The 15,401-nt window shown below is 45.4% G+C and overlaps 1 pseudogene across 1 annotated transcript in view; it reads right to left on the bottom strand.

The window, feature by feature from the left end:
- The window catches only part of LOC146870206 (adenosine receptor A3-like), a 48,108-nt pseudogene extending 33,099 nt beyond the window's left edge, over nt 1-15,009 (bottom strand). Inside the window, exon 1 of the transcript XR_014959354.1 lies at nt 14,547-15,009. The product of XR_014959354.1 is annotated as an adenosine receptor A3-like (transcript). The remainder of the gene's footprint in view (nt 1-14,546) is intronic.
- Nucleotides 15,010-15,401: the final 392 nt, after the last annotated feature.

Here is a 15,401-nt window from a genome sequence, read left to right as displayed (position 1 = left end):
TAAAAGAGTTAATAAAGTTACAAAAAACATTTTCCGGTGTAAATGATTGCTAAAATTAACACTATGGTATGGCACTGAGTAGTTCTAGCATGGACATAAACATTTAATCAAACTGCTAACAAAAGTCTTACTTAGCGAGTCTAAAAGTCAATGACTCAGACGGCCCCGCCCTTGTCCTGGGGCGAGGGAGCAGGCTGTCCTTTAGGCGCCTCCTGGCGCTAAGGTGGCGGCCTGGCCCAGGGGATCCTGGGTGATGTAGTTTAGGAGACCAGCGGAGCCAAGCCCAGCCGGTCCCTCAATCCCGAGTTGTTCGTTGGATGGATGGGGGAGGGGGGCAACCAAGCCCGTACACAGACACGGCAGCAGGAAACCAAGTGAGGGCAGGAAAACACCAGTGGAGGACAGAGAACCTGGAGTTAGTCCGGAATTGATCCGGGCGCGGGGACTGGCACAGTCGCCGGTGCAGGTGCAGGCGCAGACACATGCTCTTTCCGGGTACAGAGATCAGCACAGATTGCGAGGGACTCTGGGCAGCTCCCATTTCTTGCCCACTCGCTCAACACAGCTGCTTCGGCACTGAGACAGAGTTCAGGGCAGGGCAGTATTTCAAACTTTCAGGGCACAGGTCGCGATCGCGGGTACCTCCTGTCACACTGCCCACTCGCTATGCCTACCTGCTCCTCACCCGCTCAGTCTCGATTCAGGGTACAGGTCAAGGATTCACGATTCACGGTCAAGGTCGCGGGTACCTCCAGGCACTCGCTTCCGCTCCTTGCGGGATTTTAACATCAGGGCACAGGTCGCGGTCGTAGGTAGTTAGGTACCTCCACGCACGCTCACTCCGCCTGCTCCTTGCTCCTCACCCGCTCAGTTGCAACCTGCAATCTGCTCAACGCCGCCCAATCTGCTTACGGCTTCGGCTTTCGGCTTTGGGTTTCAATCGTTCAAGCCGCTCAAACCACACAGCAGGCAGGCAGGCTTCAGCAACGCTCCAAAGTTCCGACACGGCTCTCCGACGATCCTGTACCGGAACCGGAAGGACTCAACTCAGGGAGTCTCTACTAGCTGCAGTTTGGCAAGTTGCGATATCCTACAAAGTTTGCAATAACCTAGGATGCAGTGACAGTTGAGGATCGTGACACCATTCAGTCCCAGGGGTATTTACTCACCCACTTAGGCACAGTAGTACGCAATCAGACTCTAATTGGGTGATTGCAGAGCGCCTCCATAGTCCACTGGGCTTGGCCAGCACCAGTTACAACACGTAGTCTCTGCACAATTGGCAAGATCGTGTACAGGTTAACCTGCAAGTGCAGCTCTGCAGAGGCACAGTATGATCACGTGCGTCTGGCAGTGGGAAAATGTTGGTCTTTCATTCCACAGGGCTATGGTTCCAAAGCAGGACGTAAGTTATGCTGTGGTGGATAGTGGCAGTGATAGCATGTAGTATACCTGCGCCTTGATCATACCTCTCTACCACATACTGAGATCAGCATCGTTGTGTCCCTTTACGTGTTACAATACCACGTGTAAATTCTGCAGATGGCAGCCAAATTTGCAGTCCTGGGCTGTTTTCCCCCACACTTCCCCTCTGTGACCTAGTCAGTGCCTGGGGGGGCAGTCATGTGATCCAGGTCTCCAGCAGCGCTCCCCGTGCCCCTGCCGTCTAAACCGATCACGATCGCGTCAACAGCATGTGTGTTCACTCCCAGGCAGGCCACAAGCAAGCGCTGCCTTTCACCGGCTCACAGCAGCAGCGTTGAGTCCCCACATCTGTTTCACTTCGCTGGCGAGTTTGGCTGACGCGGGCTGCAGGGAAAGCGCCACAAATTGTCTGTAGCAGGCGCCTCTTACCAGGTACTCCAGCGTAGGTGTTCTCCCCGGGTCCACGCCTCTCAGGCCACACGCTGAAACCGCATAATAAGTATAACGCGGGCCAGTGCTCGGCAGTCTGCCGATGGTCCTCACTTCAGCACGCCTGGGGGATTTAGCCCAGGCGATCGAGCAGACCGTCCGCGATAATTTCAGCCGCCCGCGGCCATTCACCCTTCGCAGACCACAGCGGAGCTCCGGCACCAGATCCGCCTCTGGGCCCACCTCAGTCAGGCATGCCCCGGTCTTGCGTACTGAGTATGCTGCAATGGACGTGGTCACAGACTTCCGCAAGAAGAGCACTGCAGGTGTAGATCAGTAGTAGATTGGTTTGGTGATGATGCTCCCCTACCCAATATCTTTCACGTGCCTTGACTGGCAGCTTATGCTGATGACGTTCTTTTATTTTTTTCGCAGCCCCAAACCTCCCTCCATGCCTTTTTGGGAGAGGTTGATTCTTTTGCATCAGTCTCTGGTTATAAATTAAATGGAGATAAATGCGAAATTCTGCCTCTAACAAAATATACTTTTAAAGCTGACTTTACTGCTTCAGGTTTCACATGGAGTCCCCAATTCATCAAATATTTAGGTTTGCATTTTACCCCCTCAATTTCAGCAACAATATCACGTTGCATGGAAAATTGCACTTTTAGATTGACATTGAAATGGCATCCTTTATATTCATCTTGGTGGGGTCGTCTGGACACTATAAAGATGATGCTGTCTCCTATAATTTTGTATACAATTTCTAATATTCCCCTGTCTATCCCCTTAAAGTATTTTAAGAAATTAAACTCCATTTTGTCTTCTTGTCTATGGAATAAGAAGAAGTCACGTATGTCTATCTCTAAACTAGTTCGTCCAAAATGGGAGGGTGGAGTAAATTTCCCTGATTTCCCTACTTATCATAAGTCCTTTTTATTACATCCGGCCTCGAAATGGCTTTCTGAAATTCCCATTAATTGCCCTCTTTGGGCCACACTAGTCCTTCATTTCCCCATTTTCCTTCCAAGGATATTTATCTTTTACACGTAAACCACAATCTATATCCACTCCTGTAATTAAGCACACCTCTAAGCTTCTGTCACCTATTTCCTCCTCACATTCTAATGATTGGACCACATTTCTTAACTCTACCATATGGCACAACGTTCAAATTTTAATAAATAATAAGCCTATATTTTGGAAGTCTTGGAGACACCGGGGCTTGATTTGGGTAAGTCAATAATATGTGCGGAACGAGATTATGTCCTTTTCTCACCCCAGGGGCTCCTTTCATTTGCCTGCATCTTTCCATTCTAAGTATTCCCTTTTATCGCAAGCTCTCCGAGATGCGTCTCTGCATTACACAATCTCTTCTCAATCCGCTCCTTGTGAGCCTTCCTTTACAGAGAAATTATGCACTCTCTTAGTTTAACACTCTAAAGCCTCAACCATATATAAATTCTTACACAGCTCCTCCACTCTGAGAGAAAAATCTAAAGTGGAACTATCCTGGGAAAAATAATTAGAAGTCTCTTGGTCTGTGGAGTTTTGGGATAGAATTTGGCTTAAACTTAGGAAATCCTCTAGAGCTGCGAATACTACACAGACGCTCTTTTGCATATATAATAGACTCCTACTCTCCCCTCTCATTCTCGCTGCAAGATATTCTGACCTCTCGGATGTGTGTTGGACTTGTTCTTCCCCCCATGCTGATTTATATAATTTAATTTTTACGTGTCCATTTGTTCATAGTTTCTGGGAAAAGGTATGGTCTCAAATTAATTTGATTTTTGGTTCTTCTCACCTCCTCTCTCCCACACATATCTTTTTAGGTAGTTTATCCTCTATTTGGGCAGATTGTAGTTCCAATGTAAAAATACTAGATTTACTGCTGGCGGTCGCCTTTCAGCAAATAACTAAGAATTGGAAAGATCTCACTCAATTGTCATATCGAGCATGGTGGTATGCTGTTTGTTACAACCACAGATTAGACACTACTTTTGTTTACCCACTACATATGGCATCCAAGCGTTTGCACCTATGGTCGTCTGTTACATTATTTATTGATGCAAGGGCTCGGTGCTCTCTGTTCCTCACCCCCTTTCAACAAGAAGTGACTAAACCTCCATGACTTCTCTCATATTGGCATTATGTGATTTATTGATGTTTGACTTTGTAGTATACATTTTGGTATAAAATCCAGTTCTTTTTTGTTCACTGTATTTTTACAAGTCACTGCTGCTCCTCCTTCCTTTATCACAGTTGGATGACTTACATTGTTCACCTTTGTGTTCATCGATAATTGATTGTTTTTATTGTTTGACATTTTTCCTTTTTCATTGTTATTATATTTTCTGTATTGTTGTTTTCCCCTTACCTCAATAAACTTACTTTTTGAACTGCAAAAGCAGGTATTTCAGTACCTCCAGGAATAGTGCACTTTCCCACCCAGGGAAAACAATGTTTTTCAAAGAGAGGTGAGAAAACAAAAGTAGTGCTTCACTGGCAAACACTGTAAAGTGGCGCTAAGGTGTTTAGGTGTGAATAAATCAATCTGTTCACCTTGCAACCACTCTGTCTTGCTTTAGTTAGTTACTTTTCATAGTGTGAATGTTTTATTTCTCTCCACCCCGAGACTGCACTTAGAAATTGAAAAATATCAGAAAAAGACGGCATTTCCAGCAAAAGTGTTTTTCTTTTTTGGATCCATTTCACTGGGGAGCAAATAAACGAAAGTAGGAAAGAGAAGGTAACACCTGTTTCTTTAAGTCTCGGTTTTCATTAAATGAGGAGGAGCAAGACAGAAAGAGAGGGAAGAGGGGGAACAAAGAGGGGAGAGGGTGGGGGCAGCTGCCAGCGGCAGGAGAACTGGACACTGTCCTTGTCTTCTCTGGGCATGAAGGAAAAGACAGAGTCCTTTTCCTTCTCTGCCCGTTCCGCCTGTCTCCGAATGCCGAGCCTTAACTATCGGCCTTGGCGATTTCTGCCATCCGGGAGGCATGTTTAAATCAAGAAAGTAGGGGAGCGGACTCTATGAAATTAAAGAAGTAGGGGCACGCCGCGCCCTGCCGATCCTGCCCACTTCGACCACTGCTTGAAAGTAATCTACATGAACTTGATATCAAGGTTGCAATTTAGTTGTCCAATTCCTTGTCCTCATTGGATGACTGTTGCGACCCTTTTTATCTAACCCCCCTCGAAACCCAGCAAGGTCCATCGGAAGGCCAAGAGAGTCCTTGAAATCCTTTATCCTTGAAAATTCTGTATGTTTAGTATTGGGGCCCAGTAAACACTACATCCGAGTCTTTGTCACAACTGTGACCGCAGCTGGTATAATAATGCATATCCTCGCACAATAGTGCCATTCTTGATATATTAAAGCTATCTCTGAAACAATGGACCCTCACTTGTAATAATGGTGGGCGTTCTTGGCATATTGTGAGCATCTTTTGCATGACAGAGCCAACCCTCGCATAATGGTGACCTGGGCATAATGGTCTCCGATAGTGGCACACAATAGGCATCTATAGCAAGATGGTGCCGACCCCTTGCAACTATGTGATGGCCTGAGATTAATGAAAGTATTACGCCCATCACATAGTTGCCTTTCTCAGTGAGACATCCTGAGTGCCATGACCATGCCCAGATGTAGGTCTCGTGCTCCTCTGAAAAAGCTCACACTGCAGCAATATCTGTTGCATTTGCCCTCCGTTTGTATTCTCTACAAGTTAGGGAACCTTACATAACGTCTTACTCTGTGAAATTCTAACCAAATTTGGATAATTAAACCACGTTTTTAAAAAGCATTTCACTGTGCAAGTGCTAAACACTGTATGCTGTGCCTAATGGGGACTAGCCTGTTCCTACTTAATTTTGGCAAATAAGGGCCCTCTGTAGTGTAGAGAACAAAATGTCCTCTGTGCCCAGACCTGCTTCTGTAGCAGTTGGTAACAATAGGCATTCTAGAATGTTAGTTTGATGATGTCCCCTAGGGTTTTGAAATCAGGTGTGACATACCTCTTGTTTAACGCGCTTCATTCATTAATTTTTCATTTCATTTCACCATTTAGCAGATGGCCCCCATAAACTAAATGAAGCCCTAGGAGGAAAAAATAAATTGGCAGGATCACAGACCAGCCATGATGTTGGGGACTTCTGGATTCACAAATAGCAAAGTAGTCACTACACTTTGTTCCCTCAATTTAGACCGCGTCTGCCATGTGTATCTTCCCACCCCTCCAAGGATGTGGCCACATTATGTAATAATACTGTTAATCCTTACTACTCAACTGTTAAAGCTTCTATAATCGGCGAATTGCTATAAAACAGGGTGTTCCCCCAAACTTGGCATGGAGTAGAAAATAAATATTTTGGACTGGAAAACATCTAATGTAGTGCCATAGTTAAAGCTCATGTAGTAAGCAGCGGTTAATTTGAGCCGGTGGCTTTTGGTATTCAGCGCCAGCTCGTAATTGTCAAAACTGGCACTCCTGACAGTATGCCCTCGGTGGCGCTGTTTGACTAACTTAGAGATGAGAACTACAATACTTGCTTATCAATCCAATAGATATAAACAGCACTAATACCTGGCGAACAAGCCATTCACACAGCTATTGGGGGGGTTGGAATAGTCTGTATTGTCGCTCTTGGGGGCATATTATCAAGGACGGCGTTAAAATTATCGCCGGTTTAGCGGCAGAAAACTGCCGCTATAGCGGCGATAATGGGATTGATAATATGCCGCAGAGAATTCCAATAGAAGCCCATGTTGACACCAGAACATGGGCTTCTATTGGAATTCTCAAGGGTATATTATCAAGCCCATTATCGACGCTTTAGCGGCAGTTTTCTGCCGCTAAACCGGCGATAATTTTTAACGGCGTCCTTGATAATATGCCCCATAGTTCGTAGTTTTGTTGGTATTGCTGTCATTGGCAGCACTTGCAGGGGCAGGGGTGATGCAAGCTGTAGTGGCCTTCTGACGAGGACTCTGCCATTTTTTTTAACATAAATTAAGCACTGGTAGAAAGGTAATGAGTAGAAAAAATAGGAGTGAGTTTGAAAACCATATATCACTCCACTATTTATTGGTAAACAGTAAAACAGCACTCATTCAGCGTGATCCAGTCTTATAACTAATGTTTATAATGAGGCCAATAATATGCACCAGTGCCTTATGGTTGTACATAGAGACAGTCACTGCTCAAAGGGTGAACAAATGGTATTTCCGCAAAATAATCATTGCACAGACCGAACGTACACCTCCACCAACCAGTGCAAAAGCGCCTTCTTACACTTCGAAGTTGTCTTAAATGTATTTTTGAACTAGTTGGCCTTTGCAAATTTCGATGCACAATTGCACTGCAACCTGGTTCCTGTAGTGTTGAATGTTCTCCAAAAAACAATTAAGAGGCATATTTTCAAGACAGGCGATAAAATTATCGCCGCTTTAGCGGCAGAAAACTGCAGCTAAAACGGCGATAATGGGCTTGATATTATGTTCTATGGAATTCCAATTGAAGCTCAGGTTAGATGTCCTTCACATCTAACATGGGCTTCAGGCCCGGACTGGTGATTCCGGTCACCGGGCAATCCCCCGGTAGGCTGGATGGGGTGGGAGCCGGTTTTGTGACAGGGGGCCGGTTCTGTTGTTGGGGCTGATTTGGACCGACGTGACTCCATGAGTCATGGTCGGTCCAAATCGGCCCCAACAACAGAACACAGTGCTTACATTAAGCCTGTCTGACTGAGGCCTGGTGTGAGCAGGACAAGGATTCTCTGCTACTAGGCTAGTATGATCAGCCGCCGCCCGCCGCCCTACTCATTATAATGTTATTAAACCCCCCCCACACCACCTGACCTGTCACGCTGTGCACGTCTACAGCATCATCATGGTCGGGTGATGTGACGTGACTCTGAGGCGAGGTCGAGGCAGGCATTCAGAGGCCAGAGGGAGACCGTCAGAAACAGGGAAAGAGAATCGCACCCCGTGATTTAATTCCCCCAGTCTGCAGGTGAGTGCTATTTGTTCCTGGCCAGATCTGATTATTGGGTGACTGGTGGCGCAGTCTGGGGTCGGGGGCAGGGGGTGTCGCAACTGGGCCAGGGACAGAATCAAAAGCAAAAGGGCCGGGGCCTAAGGAAGGGGCAAGGGGGGCCCCAGCCCGGTTCAGCAGAGCAGTGACTTTTGTTTGTTGTTGTGTCACTTGTAGCAGGGAGCGAGGTGGTGGCTGGGCTGGCCTACTTCTCACGCTCTCTTTCCTCCTTTCACTTTATTTGTTTCACTGTGAAATGGATCCAAAAACGAAAAATACTTTTGCTGCAAATGTTGTCTTTTTCTGGCTTTATTCTATTCCAAAGTACAGCCTCAGGAGTGAGAGAAATAAAAGGTTCAACTATGAAAAATAAATAAATAACTAAATAAAGCAAGACAGTATTCACAAAACAGCCAGATTGATTTTATTCACACCCAAACACATTAGCGCCACTATACAGTTTGCCAGTGAAGCGCTACTTTTGCTTTATCTTTTCTTTGAACAGCATTGTTTTCCCTGAATGAGGAAGTGCAAGACTCCTGGAGATACTGCAATGCTGGATTGATGGGTGGATTGGAAAACAAAATGCGTACTGCAGCTCGGTGGTCATGGATGTGGTCTTTTTAAACCACACTGCTTGCGTTTTGTAAGGCTATAAGCAATGGATTTCAGGTATACGGTAGGTGGTGGCGCCCACCGGTGTGTACGTAATTAGTCTACGATGAAATTTACAACGGTGCAAAAGGGCGAGGGGAAACAACCCTAAACCCCCCAAGTAGACCAAGGTCACAATTAGTAGAACACAGGATACCCATGCACACTACAATGATTCAGTTCTGTAAGTACAGAATGTAATGGAGAGAACACAAGTTCAAGAAATACTTAGTAAGTCCAATGAAGTGAATATTTCTTGATTTAATAAAGTTCCGTTGCCCAGCCAACACGTGTTTCGTCTGGGTGTGAACCCACGACTTCTTCAGGGCTCTCCGCCGGTTATACTTCCGTCCCGGCTGCGCGGGAAAACAAGTGAGTGATGAACACTCAGAACGTGTAACACGGGTAAGTACCCCTTCTGATACAGGACCTGCAAGACGAGTACGCCACCGGTTCAATGGGATTCCGATCGGAATCCCATTGAACCGGTGGCGTACTCGTCTTCATTGGACTTACTAAGTGTTTCTTGAACTTGTGTTCTCTCCATTACATTCTGTACTTAAAGAACTGAATCATTGATGTGTGCATGGGTATCCTGTGTTCTACTATAAGCAATGGACATTGAAGCAGGTCCCTTCCGGGCCCTGTAGTCATGTCCTTAACTTTTCAGGCACAAGCACACACTGATTTCTGAATAGTGAGTGTAAATGCTTTAAGTTATCTATGTTGTTCCTGCTTACATTTTACGTGCTTTACTTAATCTTGCATTCCCTATGGGTGTTTGCTTTTTTCCGGATGTTGTTACGTTTTTTTACGCAGCATATATTGCTCTTGTCTAGTGTGTAATTTGAACTGAGTCACATCCAGGTATTTATAGCAGGGCACAATTAGGTTGTAGCTGAAGGCAGAGCGAGTTTCTCTCAGTGGGGCAGTAATGGTGTTCAGTGGGGAGAGGATGTGGCACTATGGTCGGAGCTTGTGGATTTGGAACTGAGGAACCAGGTTCTGCCTTCATGACCAGTCCCCCAGACCATTCTCCTGAGGAAGCACATTCCCATGCTGGGCCTAAGAAGGCCCCGCAAGGCCATAGAAGCCCCGGTGTCTTACCACCAGCAGGTTTACCCTAGTGGGGGCAAGTGTGGATTAACCTTGGCAGCCTGTCCACCACAATCCATACTGAAGTTCACATCTAGTCTTGCGGGCAGGCTTATGAAGTAGCACACCCTAGAGCAACAGTGTCTTTGTTACTGAGGTCACAGGACCCTTGAGAAGTGCCAGCTCTAGGGTGGTGCAACCGGTGTGTTTGCACCGGGTGCTGACTTTGGGTGGCAAGTATATTATGGTTTTAAAAGTGCTTGCTGCTGGCCTCCAGCAATTTTCGGCAACAATACAAATGTTATGATAACTACGTTGATTAATGTTCTTCCTAGAGAGAGATCGGAGTTTTGTCTAGTGGAAGTTTTGATTCATGGAAAGGTTGCGCAGAAAGTTAATATGTCTGCTGCAAAGAACATGTACTATGCAGATCACAAAGTGCAAATAATGTAAATAGGTCAGTGGGTTACTGATTTTGAAAGACAGATCTTTGGTTGCTTGTAGTTTAGAAGTTAAAATCCTAACATAGAACAGTGAGCTATTGTCATCTAACAGCTGCATCCAAACTGCAAGGTACAAATTAGAGCGTTTTTTTTCCCCCAGTCTTTGATTATCTTAATGTTGCAAAAAGTGTTCATTTGAATAGAAATCAATTCTGATTATTAAAGAGAACCCCCAACCATGGTATTACGTTTTAAATTCTGAGTTTGTGTTTGTCCAGACCAATCACTATTAAACTATACTGCCCACTAGTATGGTTAGCACGTGACTTCTACACCTTGTAGTCCTTTGTCTTATCTAACATTTCCAATACAGTGATTTACACATATATAATTGATTGTCTCTGTGTGATGTAAAGTGCTCTGAAACTCTACACTGGATTGAGTGGCGCTGTAAATCAAATTAATTGCATCTGAGAGAGAGTGTGGTTATGGAGACTTGAGGGGCACTATTAAAGGGTGGAATTGAGGGACTCTGTGGCGGAGGTGGTCATTGGGGGGCACCAACAAACACTGTTGCACAGGGCACCACCAGCGCTAAAGCCGGCCCTGCCCTTGAGGCCAGTCTGCCTCACCCATTGGTATCGCTATTGGCCTTGTTTCAGCAGTAGTAGCTGGAACTCACCAGTGATTGGCAAAACAGGATTTGCACGCACACTAAACTAAGTTCACAAACTTCACATTCTCTCTGCTTCATGCACAAGCACTTTTAAGATGTGCTGCCTGCATTGGGGCCACTGGAATTATGCAGCAAAAGAAGACAAAATGACACCGCAGTGTTGACTAAATTATGCAGCAAAAAAAGGCTGCAACGTAATGCAGTATATTTTCTGACACTTTATTATTTTGATATTTTTACACATGCTAACAATCTTTGGAAAGATTTTGCCTTATTAGTACCAGTGTAACATAAAACTACAGCAGTGAGAAAGGTGATCAGTCAACCTTTGCAAAGCGCATTCCACTTCGCAGCAGCACAAGTCACATTTTTGAGTAACATTTGATCCGTTTGAGCTAAAAACTATTTATAAGTTAAAATTGTCAGATAATGTAGCAGATGTTGTATTATGTGGCAAATATGGCAGAGTCATAATTATATAGAAAACTTTTGCAAACTAGGATATTTTTCCCATTCATGTTTGAACTGCTCTTGTGGAAAAAGGGAGGAGTGATGATAACAGAATCTCCATGGATCACAGACAAATGGCTTGTGCTTCCACTTTTTTTTTTTTTTTTTTTTTTGAGTTTCTCTGTCGGTAAGCCTTTGTTTATTATGTTTCACCTACTAGACAGCACAAGTTGTCTGGTTCCGAAAGACCTATAGTAGATTTACCAACAACTCACAGTGGTCTTAGATCCCACCCAATGCTTACCATTGTTTGGCTTTATTGTCACTCTCATATCCTTGCTTCATATTCACAGGGGCGTAACACAGGCCCCCGCAGCCCCAGCGGTGCGGGGGGCCCCCACGCTCCAGGGGCCCCCTCACTCTAAGCGAGGGAGACGGCTGCGCCTGGAAGCAATCCTCTTCAGCCTCCCCAAGTCCCCATAAATTAAGCTGTGCGCGCACACGCCACGGTGTCGGCATCTAAGGCTCCGAGTCTTCCCTCTCATTCGGTCTCGCTCCTTTTGTAAATCTGTTTTTATTGTTTTGAACAAGAACATTCCTTGGCATTTGACACGATAGGTAAGCAGAGAGTCGTAAACATATGCAGGGGATCACCCCGTATCAGGATCAATAGCTACTACGTCATGATATGTATTCAGACTAATTTGTGATCACTGCCCACATCGGAGCCAGATGCAGTCTCTTTGACAGTCCCGGTGTAGTCACATCAGAAGTGACAGTAGTAACCGTACCTCAGCCAGGCTCCGTGTCTGTACGCGGGTGCCTCCCGCCCCATTCAGGTATTGAAAAACAGGCAAATTACCCACAATTCCCAAAGATTATACATAACAGAACTTTAACAATGGCAGCATAGACTGTACATACATACGCGATACCCCCCCAGCTGTCAGTAACCCCCCGGCTTGTGCTTCCACTTTTAAGCGTATTTGGGACATTCTGTGATTGGAAATAGGTCTGTATGCATACCTATGTGCATGTGCACAGTGTGGATGATAGTAACATTGTAAAAGGGCTGAGTGGTGCTTTAATTAGAAGAGTGATGTAAGGAACAGGACTAGTGATTCACTTAGAGTCATATGTAGACAAAACAATAACAGAGAAGCTCAATGTTGTGTGGGCATAACCAGCAATAACAGACTGGGCTTGAAAAAAGAGTCCCCATAATGAACACTGTTAATTTGAAAAAAAAAATGTGCCCTCAAAGTGCAAGTCCCCTTTGACAATTGAGCTTTGCGTCCTAGTCATGTGTCACCCGCCACTTCACCACTTTCTCCATCGATCGATCAGTACATAGTAATTGGCTTCTCCAGTGATCCCTCGCTTTGAGTAGAACTAATTTTTTCTTTTGTTATTCTTCAGGCTGCAAAAGAGTACTCTTTAAATGGCATTTCTGTTGTTGATTGCATCTTCCAAAAACTTGCAATGTAAGAAGACTCTATACTAGGGACAGTCACATAGCCGTAAACACGTCTGGCCCTTTAAGAAGGTAGCTTCCACATGTTCCAGGGCTTTCTACTTCATGATTCGGAGCGAAACCTCTGGGAGCATCCTTTTGTTAGTAAATATCGTACAACCCCCCCCCCCACCATACTTCCTCCCAAGTTCTGGTTTAATGTTATTGGATGGCCTATTCATGTCTAACTGAACCTGAGCAGTACAATAGGCGACTGCTCCTTTCTCAAAACTGTTCTCCAACTGTCCTGAAAATGATCCTGCACCTACAGCCCAAGTCTTTGGCAAATACTGTACAATGGTGTGCAAGCTTGTGCCCTTGTTTACAGTATTAGGCAATCAGTATTGGGGTACGCAGCAGAGGTGCTTTGCTACCGCAGGACACATGAAACTACTCCTCCACACCCCTGATGAAATTAAAGAGGAAATCTTCTAAATCAAAATAGTCTTCACGATTGACATCAGAACATATTCCCTTCGGGCAAAAAATATAAGAAAAAGGTGAAAACCTTTCTAAAGGTGGGTGCTGTGGTTCTACACATACCACCTTCGCATCTAATCCCAGAGAAAATAAATAATTCCTCTTATGAGGAATTTGATGCTACTGTGTTTCATAGTATCTCTCCAAGGAAAGAGAATGACGAACCACCCTTTAAAGTTTCTCCAGACATAAGCTTCCCTCATGTGGGAGACAGTCCTCCTTTTTCAAGATGACTGGCAGATCCTTCAGATCTCTGGAGGAGATCGATGTTCTGCAGCCTCTGAGTGCTAACGCGATTCCTCCTGGGTGGAAGTGTGGTCAGAGAGTGAAGAAGTAATGAGAGCTAATGAACCCAGGGCTCTTGGGGCCTGCTATAAAGGGACTGTCTGAACAATTAATCTAAAGGTTTAGTTTTTGTGTTCACTGATGCCACTGAAAGCAATATACAACCCAAAAGCATGTGCCATTGGTGTTTTCTCTGCTCTGTTTGCTTTTTTTGTACACATACTTGCACATTTTTATTTGCTGTTGTTTCCAATTGAAATTTTCGGAATGTGTGCATCGTAGTTACAACTTGAGCACAACTTCTAGCACGCACAGCAAGGTATTTCGCAATCTCTGACATGCAGTCCTCGTAATATTTTGATTTAAATATAAGCGAATCATGCATGTCAACCGCAACTGCACAGCAGCTCTGCATTGTTTCTATCTGCATGCACCAACATGTAGAGGCCTTATAAAATGCACAGATTCTCAGGCCTGCCAGATGTTTTCGTGGGTCCGGGGACCACAATGGGTAACCTGGTGCTCTTTAAGGTCATCATCTACTATTTACTGTGCTTCGAAAGTTGATACAATTGAATATGTAATGAAAAATGTGCTTTAAAATTCACCATTTTGGTCTGTTGTTTTCCAAAACCCCCCCAAGCCCCCCTAGTAGCGGTCGGGCATGCTCGCTGCGCTCGCTCACTATGCGCCGGACGAGGGCTGGTCTAGCAAATTTTGCCAGGGCTGCTTTCAGTTCCCAGTCCGGCCCTGATGGGCTTCAATTGGAATTCCATAGAGCATATTATCAAGCCCATTATCGCCGTTTTAGCGGCAGTTTTCTGCCGCTAAAGCGGCGATAATTTTATCGCCTGTCTTGATAATATGCCCCTTAAAAAGAAAGAATGCTTCCTCAAAATATTAAAGAAAGGCGATGCAACATTTACCGACAGTGTGCAATAAACGGAGCAGCTTCTTACTCGACCACCTGAAAGCGCTGTGCGGCCTCTCCGGGAGCAGGAAAGAGCTATCCAAACGTTACATTACAATATAACACAAAAAATGCTTAATAAACCTACCTGGTGGGTATCTTTACCCTTAAATACCTGTCCACGGCTTTCGCCAGGAGAGAGAGGATGGAGGTGTTGGTGAATATGATCAGGTTGCAGCACATGAAAAGACAGGCGTAGAAGTTGGTCTGGAGCGTGCTGTCCACCGCGAAGAAGAGCGGGATAACGACGAGCCCCAGGGCCATATCGGACAGGGCCAGGGACACGAGGCAGCAGAAGGTTACGTTCCTCAGGACCCGGTTGCGCTTCACTGCCCCAATGACCACTGCGTTGCCCAGCACCGCGAGCCCGGCAATGATGGTTTCCACCGTAATGTAGGCCGCTTTATACGTGCTCTCGGTCGCCGTGCTGTTGGCCATGGCTGGTGGGTACAGAGCAGCTCAAAGAGGATACAACACAGCAAGCTTGGGACAGAACTGAGAAAAAACACGTAGCTGTAGGGAAACTACAGTGTGTTTGTTCTATTCCCATCGAAAAGTGTAGAAAAAACACCAGAACTTAACATTTTTGTTGTGCTCATCCTTTTTCAACAGCGATGCTGGGTTTAAAAGTAACAGTCAGAAATAGTCCCTCGAGAGAGCACGCGACAGTCTGAAGCATCTACAGCGCACTGTTGTGGCGTACTAGCGCCCCCTTTCTATGAGTGCTGTAGCAGCCAGATTGCGAAATAAGTCGTAGGCAGGTGGAAATCCCATTTGCCCAGTTGCAGGTGCCGAGTGTGAGCTTTTGGATGTTTGAGTTTAGGGGACGAGCAGAATAAACAAGGCGTTCACCTCACACCAAAATGGTGGGATGCTTCACTCTTCGGCATTAATCCCAAATGAACGCAATAGACATCTTTAGACGCTAATAGCCGGCGCCATC

This window comes from Triturus cristatus, chromosome 1_1, assembly GCF_964204655.1.
Source record: "Triturus cristatus chromosome 1_1, aTriCri1.1, whole genome shotgun sequence".
NCBI lineage: Eukaryota > Metazoa > Chordata > Amphibia > Caudata > Salamandridae > Triturus > Triturus cristatus.
The sequence above is the reverse complement of the archived record's forward strand: the minus strand, read 5'-3'. Positions and strand labels throughout refer to the sequence as shown.